Source organism: Macaca mulatta, chromosome 18 (genome assembly GCF_049350105.2).
Source record: "Macaca mulatta isolate MMU2019108-1 chromosome 18, T2T-MMU8v2.0, whole genome shotgun sequence".
Classification (NCBI taxonomy): Eukaryota; Metazoa; Chordata; class Mammalia; order Primates; family Cercopithecidae; genus Macaca; species Macaca mulatta.
Genome location: NC_133423.1, coordinates 24,631,774 through 24,645,294, shown reverse-complemented (window position 1 = coordinate 24,645,294; position 13,521 = coordinate 24,631,774).

Below are 13,521 nucleotides of genomic sequence, written 5' to 3'. Positions count from 1 at the left end.
ATGTAAGAGGAACATGGAAAAAAGTATGAAAGATTTCCTCTTAACAATTATTGCTAAAAAGCTAAAATCTTCACACTGCTATACAGAGTATTACGGTGGAAAACTTTCAAACTGGAAAATTACTCTATGTGATGATAAAAGTCAGCTCTCAAATGTGTGTTCTAATAGAAGGAGGTAGTGAAATGATAACCAGAGCAGTAGTGGATATTCCTGTTCATTTCAGTTTCTTCTCATAGATCATTATTTCTCAGGAAATTTCTGACCTCAATAAATTTCCTTTATCTTCATATTAACATTGTTCTCTACTGATTTTATTTGCCTAATGCTATTATGGTTGCCTGTCCTTTTAGTTTGCTGTGATCTTAGCATCAAAACTTCCCCAGACCTGCTTGCTGGTGACTATATAAAGTTCAGGACCAATAGTTTTCAATGGTTTTTACATGAGTGAATAGAAATGTCGATTAAAGACTGGTAATGAAATGTCACACTTTCCTGTGGTTTTCAAAGCAATTTACCAAGCGTCGTTATATGATCTTATAATGTTGAGGGCAAGTGATTGTGTCTGCATTTGCTCATGGAGCTGCGAAACCCAGGGCCCATTTCTTTCATTGCATTATGCCCCACCGAGCTGACGATAATCCTGGGAACTCTTCAGAAGTGAGTGAGGAAGCTGGTGGAAACGTTGCACTGCGGGGGGTTAGAGGTTAAGCCTGCTGCTCAGTTGTCCCACCAGGAGTCATGCAGTAGATTGGTTACTTCCAGAGATTAGTTCCTTCAGGTTGAACTATTGGGTATCCTTTTAGGTCCAACCAGAGTTTCACATTGTGGAGCTGTTGACTCAGATCCCCATTCAGAGATTGCATTCTACTGCCTGCTGGGTGAAGATCCAGGGGATGCAGGGTGGGTTTCCCCCACTGACTCAGGAAAACAAAGACTTACATTCTGCCTGCTTTGTCTGCTTCTCCCAATGACTAAGGCAAAAACCTTCCCTTTCACTTTCCACATACACCTTTTCAGTTGCCTTTCTGTTTAATAAACTAGGTCATGCCTTTCTGAGGATAAAAGCAACTACCAGCATAGGAATGTTTGAAAATACACAAAAAGCAAAAAGACAGGATCATTTAAATCATGCAAAGTTTCACTTCCCAGATTTAAGCAGCTATCATTCTTTGAATATTTCCTTCCAGTCTTTTTTCTATACAGTTACACATAACACACATATAATGAGGCCACACTGCATGCACTGTATATAATGTTTCAGGTTTTTGCCTTTACAAATACATCATGAATAGTTTTGCAGGTAAATTAATGTTCTTCACAACATGATTTCTAAAGATTTCACAGTAGTCCATGTTAAGACTTTTTTTCATTTATTAAATCATTTTCCCAAGAAATTTTCAAGTTTTTGTTATTTTAAAAAATACTATATGAATATGGCTGCATGAAAGTTGTTATATGCAAGTATCTCTGATCATTTTCTTATGATCCCATGATTGCCTAAAGGCCACGAACATTTTAAAGGTTTTGGTATATGTCCTTTGCTTGCACACCCCCTCCAAAAAACAACCAAGTTATACTCTGATCAGCAAGCATTAGCATTCCCAAAATATTCTTTTGTAATTTTTTCCCCACTTAAGTTTGCTTTCAAGGTTCATTTTTCACATAATTTTTTTCTGGATAGAAATATTGCTGGGGGTAGGGGAAGTGGTATGAGATATTTTGAACACAGCATAATTTCCGCCAAGGCCCCAAACCCTCTATGGCCCTCAGTGTTGGGGATAGGAGGCGTAGGGAAGCAAACCCATGCTTTCTTTTCCCTCCCAAACAAAAAGAGCTCCAAACCTAGATCTTGCCCCATGATCTCCTGCATTCATAAACCTACATTCCTACTAAATACAGACTGGTTTTTCCAACTGTAAAGAATCAAGTCAGATGAATAATCTCTGCACAACTAGCTCGAAATATTTTTCCTCTGCTAATAAAGAGGACAGTTTTCTTATTTTTCAAGCTGTGTAAAAGACTTAACGTTTCTATTTTTCTCAAACTGTCAAGAAAAGGATTCATTATTCCTTGCACATATACTTCTACATTTTGCTGTGAAAGTCAATATTTATTGCACTTTTTTCCTGCATTTCTTAATGGAACATGTGTGTGATTATTGAATAAACATGAATGTATTCAGTTTTGCAACACTTCTACTCCCGTAATTTGTTAGGATTTTTTTCAATCTTCTAACTCAAAACAGATTTATTTTTCTAATAAGATTTTGCAAGTTCTTCATCCATAGTATCCACTAGATTTATTTCATTTTCAAAATAGAAACTGCTGCACCTGGGCAGCAATTTTTTGATCACCCCAAATGGTTTTTAATGGTTTCTAGCATAGAACAGCAGCATGCATACTCACCAGATGTACTTCAGTTCATGCATTACATTTTGGTTCACATTTTTTGGTCTGCTTATTTCATCTCAGTCTCCCTGACCACATTCTCAGGTTTTATTTCATCCTCATTTGCACATCGCGCAAGAGAGCATTTCAGCTGCATAAAGCATTCTTTCAAAGATTCCACATGGAGACAGAAAATCTAATAAATTTCTGTTGAGTCACTTTATTATTATTAATGTGATTAGTATTTATTGAAGTATTTTACTCATTATTTATTATTACCGGATGATTATTTATCAATATTAAAATATATAAATGAAAATTATTTAATGATTTTTATTATTATTGTTTTTATAACAACTTTATTAAGATATAATTCACATACCATAAAATTCACCCATTTAAAGTATACATTTCAGTGACTTTTTTAAAATTTTATTTTAAAGTTCAAGGGTATAAGGGTAGGTTTGTTACATAGATAAACTTGTGCCATGGGGGTTTGGTGTATAAATTATTTCATCACCCAGGTATTAAGCCTAGTACACATTGGTTATTTTTCCTGATCTTCTCCCTCCTCCCACCCTCCACCCTCCAAAAGGCCCCAGTGTGTGTTGTTCCCTTCTATGTGTCCATGTGTTCTCATCATTTAGCTCCCACTTATAAGTGAGAACATGTGGTATTTGGTTTCTGTTTCTGTGTTAGTTTGTTAAGGATATTAGTCTCCAGCTCCATTCATGCCCCTGCAAAAGACATAATCTCATTCTTTTTATGGCTACATAGTATTCCATGGTGTATATGTACCACATTTTCTTTATCCAATCTATCATTAATGAGCATTTAGGTTGATACCATGTCCTTGCTATTGTGAATAGTGCTGCAATGAACATACACATGCATGTGTCTTTGTAATAAAATGATTTATATTCCTTTGGGTATGTACCTAATAATGGGATTGGTGGGTTGAATGTTATTTCTGTCTTTGGGTCTTTGAGGAATCACCACAGTGTCTTCCACAATGGTTGAACTAATTTACACTCCCACCAACAGTGTAAAAGCATTCCCTTTTCTCCACAACCTTGCCAGCATTTGTTATTTTTTGACGTTTTAATAACACCTTCTGACTGGTGTGAGATGGTATCCCATGGTGGTTTTGACTTGTGGCAGAGAAATGCAAGTTAAAACCACCTTGAGATACCATCTAACAGAGCTTTTTCTTCTATGATTTTTGGCCACATGTATGTCTTCTTTTGAAAAGTGTGTGTTCATGTCCTTTGCCCTTATTTATTGATGCATTCCTGTAATATTTTTAGCTTTACAGAGCCTTTAAGTAGTATTCTCTTCTAAAGCATCCTGGCAGTATTTCTCACTCATTTTCTTTTCATTAATTACGTGGCCCAGTAATTAGAAATTTGGAGACCATGAAGGGAAATTTCAGTTTTGAATTTAAAAGATGCTGTAATTGTTAGACTAGAATATTTAGACTACCTTTTTTTTCTACTGCGCTCAAAATATTTCATAACTCATCAAGATTTTTCTCAACACTTGATAGCATAACTAACCTCAACAAAAATAAAAAAATTAAATACAAAACCTACATTTATTTTGATTTACAATTCATGCCATTGTAACTACTGTATTAGTAGTTTCTATTTGGTCTTGTTTGGGGGTTTGCTTGGTTTGGGTCAAATGGTCAACAGTTTCTGTGTGATCAACCAATAGACAATAGAACAGATCTAACGTACTCATTAAGAAGACCACGACTTCAAACCAAACCAGTTGAAAAATGTTTCAACTTGCATAGTTTTTCTCCCTGTTGACAAGGAATTTAGTTATTTTTTTTAATGTGTAGATGGAGCTAATTTATTTAACTTTGAAAAATGTCCCAAGCCTACAAGAAGATTTTACTGACCCAGGAATACCCACCAGACCTTTCTATATCTCATCATAGCATAATGAAATAAATGCAGGCATTTGCAATACACAAGTCCTTGAAAGTTTACAACTTAGTCAAAGTCAATATTTTCATTTTTATTCTTTTTTCCTCCTTAACAAAACAATGATGTTTTTAGGCTTAGAATATTAGGCTGGGGATTAAGCAATCGTTTTCATAGAGATTTCAATATTCATGGAGTTTTAAATATAATTAGTAATTTCCCCCTACTGCCTCCCAAAAAAACAACCCACACAGATTTTTACAAAAGAAAATAAGTCAGCCCACATTCTCTACTTCTCTAGACTAAGTACATGTCTAAATACCTTATTTCCAATCATGACCTTTTCCCTGAGGTCAGAATAACAATTCACATAATAGCCACTGTCTTGACATCACCACTTGGATGATCAATAAGCGACTCAAACTTAATAATCTACCTAAAAAATACTCTTGATGTACCCTTTAAATCAGTCAATCTTTCCTCCAGTCTTTCCTGTCCCAGCAAATAACAAATCACCTGCTCAGACTAAGACCCTAGGGGCCATCTTTGATTGCTCTTTCTCTATATCCAACATCCAATTCAACACCAAGTCTTGTGGACACTAACTTCAAATATATGCCAAGGCAGTCACCTTCTCTCCATATCCAGTGGTGCCATTTTGTCCAAGCCACCATCGTCTTCTACATACTGAAATTCAAGAGCCTCTCCATGAATCTCTCTGTTTCTACCCTTAATACACCACAGTCAGTTCACTGCAGAGTGAAGTGCAAGCCAGAATGTGCTACTTCCCTGTCTAACCCCACACTGACTTCCCATTACACTCAGAATAGAGCCCAAGCTCTACCATGGCCTGCAAGGCCCCACATGAACAGGTCATGCCCCCTCTATAACTGCATCTCATACCATTGTCCCCTCACTTTCTGTGCTCTGGACTTCCTGGTCTTTTGTTCCTCAGACATGCCAAACACATTCCTCTCTTGGAGTTTGTTCTTTCCTGCTTCTCGGCATCGAAATCTCTCTCCACTTACCTTCACATGACTGACATCTTCTCTTCAGTTAAGAAGATAGAATGGAGGTAGTCAAGGTCCATTCTGACCTTAGGTCGCAGCACAAGTATCATATCCTCAGAGAGGTCAACCTTGACCACCCCCATTATGTCTCTCACCTCATCCTGCTTTATTTCCTTCCCAGCAATTATTTATCTTTGAAATTATCTTCCAGAGTTACTTGTCTGTTTTTTATTTTTAATGGCCTAGCTCCCCCACTAGAATATGAGCCCCATTGTAGAAGATGATTTCTCTCTCTGATTCACCACTATAACCACAATGTCAATGTTTACATGGAAGGTATTCACTAAATACTCACTGAATAAATTAATTTTTCCATCAGTCAGAAAGTCAAACTCATTGGCATGTCATTGAAGGCCCCTCACCATCCTGCCCTAACATACGTTTGTAGCCTGTCTCCCGGTATGCTACATATAAGCCATGTCAGACTAGTCACTGTTTCTTAAATATACAATGAAATTTTACAACCCAATGTCTTTGATCAGGCCCTTAATTCATTCTCAAATATCCTTTCTTACACTTCCTCAGCACCCCCATTCCCCAACTCCACTGGACTAAATTCTACTCAGTGGCTCAAGGCCCAGCTCAAATGTTATCTTGTCCACTGAGCCATTTCAGTGTTCGTCTATGGATCCAAAGCGCTCTTTTCTTTCCATTGGGTGGGGGGTCCCTAATGCAGCCCTCTTTTCATAATTAGCTGTGTCTATCTCAACTGGGATAGTTTTTTCTCCTTGTGGATATGAATGTTGTGGTATACAAATGTGATTAAAAATATATAAAAATATATGTATTTAGCTCCATCTATAGATACATAGATGGAGATATACATATATGGAACTAGATTTTTTGCTTCTCTTTGAGAAAAAAAATCTTTGCTTCCCCAGGATATACTATGTTGTTTGAAAGCAGAAACTTAGTCATTCACACATCCTTCATAATACACAGTCTAGCCCACAGTAAGGGGTCAATAAACACTTTTTGGATTGAACTGAATGAATTGAACTAAACCAGACAACGAGAGAAATGAGCCAGAAACTAAACTCGTTGTCACCAATCAGGAGTATTCAACTCTCAATTGATTGTGAAACATATAGCTCTCTAATTTAATGCGGTGGAGGTGGCTTTTCTGTGGGCTGAGAAACTTTGAGTTTGTTCTGCCTATTGCCAAGAGAGACATGGTCAGCAATCATTGACCTTGTGTTATTTGTATCTCTGTCTTAAATTTCCAGACACTTGCTCAGCCTTTATCCCTATGTTTGGAAGAAGCTAAGCTGCCTCTCACACATGTTTTTCCTTCAGAGTGTTGATATTGGGCTGTATCCTATATGTTAACAAAATACCAGATTTCTCAGGTCATTGGTTTAATGCAGCTGTGGTTGGTTGAGTTTCATGAAAGTCACCACTTGTCTTCTGTTTTTATCACTTCCCTAGTGACATTAGGGCTTTTCTGTGCTAGAGAGTCAGAAATTTTATCCTCAGACCCAGAAGATTCCCCCCATTTCTTGTTAACCAGCATGAAAATGGGGAATTGCATGGGGCAAGATATCCTGTAAACATTCAGAAAAGACTCCATAGCAACTTAGTAGAGAGCCTAGGAGGAAGCAGGCTTCACTAGTTTCTTCTTGAATTAATCCACTCTGGTTCCATTAGAGTCAGGGAACAATCTGTAGTATAGCAGGGTGGGACACTGTATTCTGAGAAAAGGCTGACTAGAAGGAAGATGTACCTAGAGGACACAAAAGAATCTTAAGTATGCCAGATGGTGAAGTGCTTCTATCCAGGCATTCCTGAAGCTCTAAAATACAGGGCCGAGGCCTAGCTGAAGCAAGGCCATGGTACAGCACAGTTGTGTATCATGCAATGGGCTGGGGATAGCCCAACACCAGCTAGATTGTTGCCAGCAAACATCCCCTCCTCAGCTTTGGTCCACAAGTCTCCAGCTACATAGAGGACATCTACTCCTGATATGCCCACACAGGGCAAGATGAGTATAATATACTACCACTTGGTGGTAGTATCTGCCATGAATAGGGTATGAGATGCCTGAAACCGATCAAAGGCCTGCACCTCGTTTTCTTTCTTCACCCTTAACAATTTCCCTACTTTTCAGGTACCTCACAGCATCCCTCCTGAGATGGTTGGGATGTGTCCCCACCCAAATCTTATCTTGAATTGTAACTCCCACAATTCCCATGAGCTGGGGGAGGACCCAGTGGGAAGTAATGGATCATGGGGGTGGGTCTTTCTCGTGTTGTTCTCACAATAGTGAATACGTCTCATGAGATCTGATGGTTTTAAAAAGAGGAGTTCCCCTAAACAAACTCTCTCTCTTTGCCTGCCGCCATCCGTGTAAGACATGACTTGTTCCTCTTTGCCTTCTGCCATGATTGTGGGGCCTCCCCAGCTATGTGGAAGTGTAAGTCCATTAAACCTCTTTTTTTTCCCAGTCTCAAATATGTCTTTATCAGCAGCGTGAAATGGACTGATACACCTCCTCTTGCTGCCTCCTTCTCAAAGACAGAGAAGTCACTATTCGAAAGGAAAAACAAGGTTCAAGCAATGGGTTAAGAGAAGAGTAGACCAAAAAGCTTTAGTTCTGAATGGCTACTAAGGTTACAGCAGAAAAGAAAGAAAGGGAAGACTGGTTCAGGACTAGCTGACAGCAACTTCTTTAACCCGATTTGATTCAGTTCAGTTTCATTTAATTGTTAAGGTAAGAGGAGATGGGAAAGGGTAATAGGATGAATGGTTAGGTCATTGCTGTATTGGGTGATATGGTTCTAAAAGGTTTACTAAATGCAGTTAAGAAATAAAGACATAAACCGTACGCAGATGTATACAAACTGTGCTGGTAAGGAAGAGCATGACATCAGAAGAAGGCGGTGCAGTTCCTCAGAGCCCAAACGCAGCCTCTCCTAATGTGGTATCCCCAGTCTGATCCTGACTTGGAGGTCAGTTAGGGTATGCTCAGCCCCTCTGATTCCTTGGGAAGTACCAATAGACCAGGATATGAAAACAAAGCCAATCACTTTAAATGTTATATGTAAATTAAGCCTTTGAAGGTCCTGTAGAGCTTGCCATACAGGATCACAAAAGGAGACAGCATCTGACCCTTCTCCACTTCCCTTCACTGTAGATTCTGAAATGTGTTTCCATGACTTCACGTCAACAAAGATATGTCTAATGTTAGGAATTGACCTTACTTCAAACAAAACAAAGAAGCCCCATTGAGAAGATGTCCCTCCAGAGGCCCTTACAAGAAACTCCTCCCTTCCCAGAATCTAACAAAGTATCTCCCTCTCTGGACACATCCTCTCTTAAGATACCTTAGCTTACAGTGGTGGATAAAGAGGCTCTTCTCTGTGTGTGAGTGTGTGTGTGTGTGAGGGTGTTGTATCCACGTGTGTGCCTGCATGCACACATGTGTGTTTCAGTGTATGCAGGAAAGTGTTTGCATCTCTTTATTTAAAGAACAATCTGCTGAGTTGCATGTTCTATAGAGAAGTAAAAGTAAACAAGAAATAGTAAATAATAAAGTATATTGATATAGGACCTTACCATCCACCCCACAGAATTTTGAAAAGACTTTAAAAGCATGTATTTTCCAGTAACAATTTACAGGGCGGATATTCAACTAAAGACTTGTGTACTTAAGACACAAAATGTTACTGGGACAAATTCTAGTAATTACTTTATACCAGAAGTGTTTAACATTATCTCCACACTGTATAGAGTAAAAACTACTATGTTCCACTAAGTTTCATCAAAGTTCCTAAGAAATGTTAGGAAGAACAGCAGCTTAATCCCCCAAGGCCTCAGGACTGCCTTTTCATTCAAATATCTCCTAGAAATTTCCACTGAAATAAAATGACTGCTTTGCCCCAGGAAGACAAAGTAGAACCTTATAAATGAGCAAACCCTCATATACTTAGGCTTTGGCTAGATTATGTAACAAGAGATATTAGAAGACAAGCAAGACTCCTTGGGATTCTGAATCAAATGTAATGAAAGTGGCATAGTGTTTACTGCCAGGTTTAGTTCTCTTAAAACATCAAAATTATATATGGAGGAGGCAGGTGTGGGTAAGTGGGTCACATTCATTTGGATCCTGTAATTGCAATATTCAGGCCGAGAGAGTGATATGCACCTGCACTCTGGTTGGCTAGCCGCACCTGGAACTGGGTTCAGTTCGGGGGGGTGGAGGGGGGATCTATTTTGAGAAAGATTAGCTGGAAAGTCTCCAGAGTCAGAAACCAGAGTGGTGAATGCCTCAGGAATTATTTCATGGGGAGCACATCTGAGATAACTTGGACTGTAAATCTGGACAAGAAGAGAATGGAGGAGATTAAAAAGCCAAATGTTTGAATGTTTTTCATGTTGCATTTCTTTTCTTTTTCTTTCTTTTTTTTTTTTTTTTTTTTGAGACAGAGTTTCACTCTTGTCACCCAAGCTGGAGTGCAATGGCATGATCTGGGCTCACTGCAACATCCTCCTTCTGGGTTCAAGTGATTCTCCTGTCTCAGCCTCCTGAGTAGGTGGGATTACAGGCACATGCCACCATGCCCAGCTAATTTTTGTATTTTCAGTAGAGATGGGGTTTCACCATGTTGGCCAGGCAGGTCTCAAACTCCTGAACTCAAGTGATCCACCTGCCTTGGCCTCCCAAAGTGCTGGGATTACAGGCATAAGCCACTGTACCCAACCCATGCTGCATTTCTTATATTTTCCAGAACAGACTGTGAGGTCTCTACCTGTGCAGTTTCTTCACTTCAAGTCCTCCTCCCCCTCCTCTTGCCTGTTGATCCCTCCAGATCCAGCTCAGCAACACCTTCTCCAGAGACCTTCCATGAGTCCTTTTTCATTTTCTTGCTCCCTGCCAGAAAGCTCATCTGACAGTCAGAGGACTAGACATTCTCCCTCTCTGTACCTTGTTATTATCCATAAAAGCCCCTTCATGTTGTAGTAGAACTTTGTATTCCAATGTCTGTCTCTCTTCTCTCCCCCATTAACTGTGGGCAAGAAGTGAATTCTACATTTCTTACATTAATTTTTTGATCACCCTTTACTGAATATTTGCTATTTCCTAAATAATGTGCTAAGGAGTAGGGATGCAAAGAGGAAAAAACGTAGGCTCTTTCCCTGCAAAACATAAAACAAGAAAAATAGTTGCAAACATCAGAAATAAGACAAGGATGTCTTCCCTCACATCTTCTCTTCAATATCGTATTAGAGATTTCAACCAACGCAATAAGGCAAGAAAAAGAATAAAAGGAACCCAGATTGAAAAGGAAGATCTAAATTTTATTTATTTACTAATGACATGATGGTCTATATAGAAAATCCAAAAGAATCTAAAACTAATGAAGGAGCTTAGCAAGATTTTATGGTAGATGATCTATACAAAATCAACTATCTCTACATATTAGGAACAATTCAAAATTGAAATTTAAAAATCAATACCATCTCTCTAATAGCATCAAAAATATGAAACAGACAGATAAATCTTTTCAAAAATGTGAATGATTTACACACTTAAAACTACAAAATATTGGTGAGAAAAAAATTTTTGAAGATTTAAATCAAAGAAATATTTGTGTTTATGGGTTGGAAAACTCAATATTGTAAGATATCAAATGTCTCCAGATTAATAGCTAGATTCAATGTCATCTCAATAAAAAATCATGGGAGGCTTTTTTTTTTAATAAAAGATGACCAGCTGATTCTAAAATGTTATTTTATTATTATTATTATTATTATTATTATTATTATCATCATCATTATTTTTGAGACAGATTCTGGCTCTATCACCCAGGCTGGAGTGCAGTAGCATGGTCTTGGCTCACTGCAACCTCCACCTCCTGGGTTCAAGCAATTCTCCTGCCTCAGCCTCCCAAGTTGCTGGGATTACAGATGCCCACCACCATGCCTGGCTAATTTTTGCATTTTTAGTAGAGACAGGGTTTCACCATGTTGGCCAGGCTGGTCTCGAACTGACCTCAGGTGATCCACCTGCCTCAGCCTCCCAAAGTGCTGCAATTACAGGCATGAGTCACTGCATCCAGCCTAAAATGTTACTCTTCTTCAAAGTTGTTTTGACTCTTCTCTATTCTTTGTGTGCACTCTGGTGGCTAGTCGCACCTGGAACTAGTCCATTCTTTGCATGCAAAAAAATAAGAATAGTCAAAACAATTTTGATAAAGAGTAACATGTTTAGAGGACCAATACTACCCGATTTCAAAATTTCTTAATAGGTGTTACAATCAAGACAGTGTGGTATTTATCTTAAAAAGAGGGTAGATAAATGGAACAGGATACAAATTACAGAAATAGACCCATACATATATAGGCATATATGATTTTCAACGAAGTTGCAAAGGCAATTCATTGGAGAAAGAACAGTCTTTTCAACAAATGTTATTGTAACCATGGGATATCTGTATGCAAAAAAACCCGAAAGAACCTGATCAATACATTTTATTACATATATAAATTTTCTCAAAATGGATTATTGAACTAAATGTAAAATTTAAAACTATAAAACTTCTAGATGAAAAATAGAAGAAAACCTTTGTGACTTTGAATTTGGCAAAGATTTCTTAGATGCAGCATCAAAATCATGCTCCATAAAAGAAAAATTAATAATTATTCTTCAACAAAATTTTAAACTTCTACTCTTTAGAAGACACTGTTAAGAGAATAAAAAGACAAACCTCAGGCTGAGAGGAAAAAGTCTGTAGTATATATCTCTAACAAAGGACCGGTATCTTCTTTGTATAAGAATGTCTTAAAATGCAATAATAAGAAAACAAACATCCCAATCTTTTTAATGGTGAAAAGATTTGAACAGATACTTTATACTAAAAAAGATACATAGTGACAAATGAACACATGAAAAAATCTTCAATGTAATCAGTCTTAGAAAAATGCAAAGTAAAACCACAATGAGATACAATATACTTACTAGAAACTAAAAAGACTATACCAAATGTTGGAAAGAATTTGGAGCAGCTACAACAGTGATGCCCTGCAAGTGACAAAGCAAGATACTAGCATTGCTTTGGAAAACACTGGCAGCTTTTCAACAAGTTAAACATACAACTACCATATGACCCAACAATTCCACTCCTAGGTATTTATTAAAGAGACATGAAAGTTTATGTCCATTCCAAAGCTTGAATCCTAATGTTCATAGAACTTTGTTTATAATAGGCAAAAACTTGAAACAACCCAAATGCTCATAAATAAAGTATGCTGTAGCCAGCCATACAATGTACTACTGCTCAGCAGTAAAAAGGAATGACCTATTGATATGCTCTACAACATGGATAAATCTCAAAATAATTAAAACCATTATTTTGAGGGAGGGATTTTTAAAGGCATAAGGAAGCTTTTGAAGGTGACAAGTGTATTCATTATCTTGACTGTGATGCTGATTTCACAGATGTATACAAAATGAATTGAATATTGCACTTTAAACATGCATAGTTTGTTATTTGTCAGTAACGCCTCCAAAAAAGCTATTTTAAAAAGCATAGTGACAGTAATGTTTTTGTCTTTTTTTTATTTTTTAGATTCATTTTTTAAATTTTTTAAATTTTATTTTTCCATAAGTTATTGGGGTACAGGTGGTGTTTGGTTACATGAGTAAGTTCGTTAGTGGTGATCTGTGAGATTTTGGTGTGCACATTGCCCAAGCAGTAGACACTGCACCATATTTGTAACCTTTTCTCCCTCACCCTAGTCCCACTCTTCCCCACAAGTCCCCAAAGTGCATTTCGTCATTCTAATTCCTTTGTGTCCTTATAGCTTAGTTCCCACATATTAGTGAGAACATACAATGTTTGGTTTTCCATTCCTGAGTTACTTCACTTAGAATAATAGTTTCCAATCTCATCCAGGTCACTGCAAATGCTGTTAATTCATTCCTTTGTATGGCTGAGTAGTATTCCATTGCACACAGTTTCTTTATCCACTCATTGATTAATGGGCATTTGGGTTGGTTCCATGATTTGCAATTGTGAATTGTGCTGCTATAAACATTCATGTGCAAGTATCTTTTTCAAATGACTGCTTTTCTTCTGGGTAGATACCCAGTAGACGGATTGCTGGATCAAACAGTAGTTCCACTTTTAGTT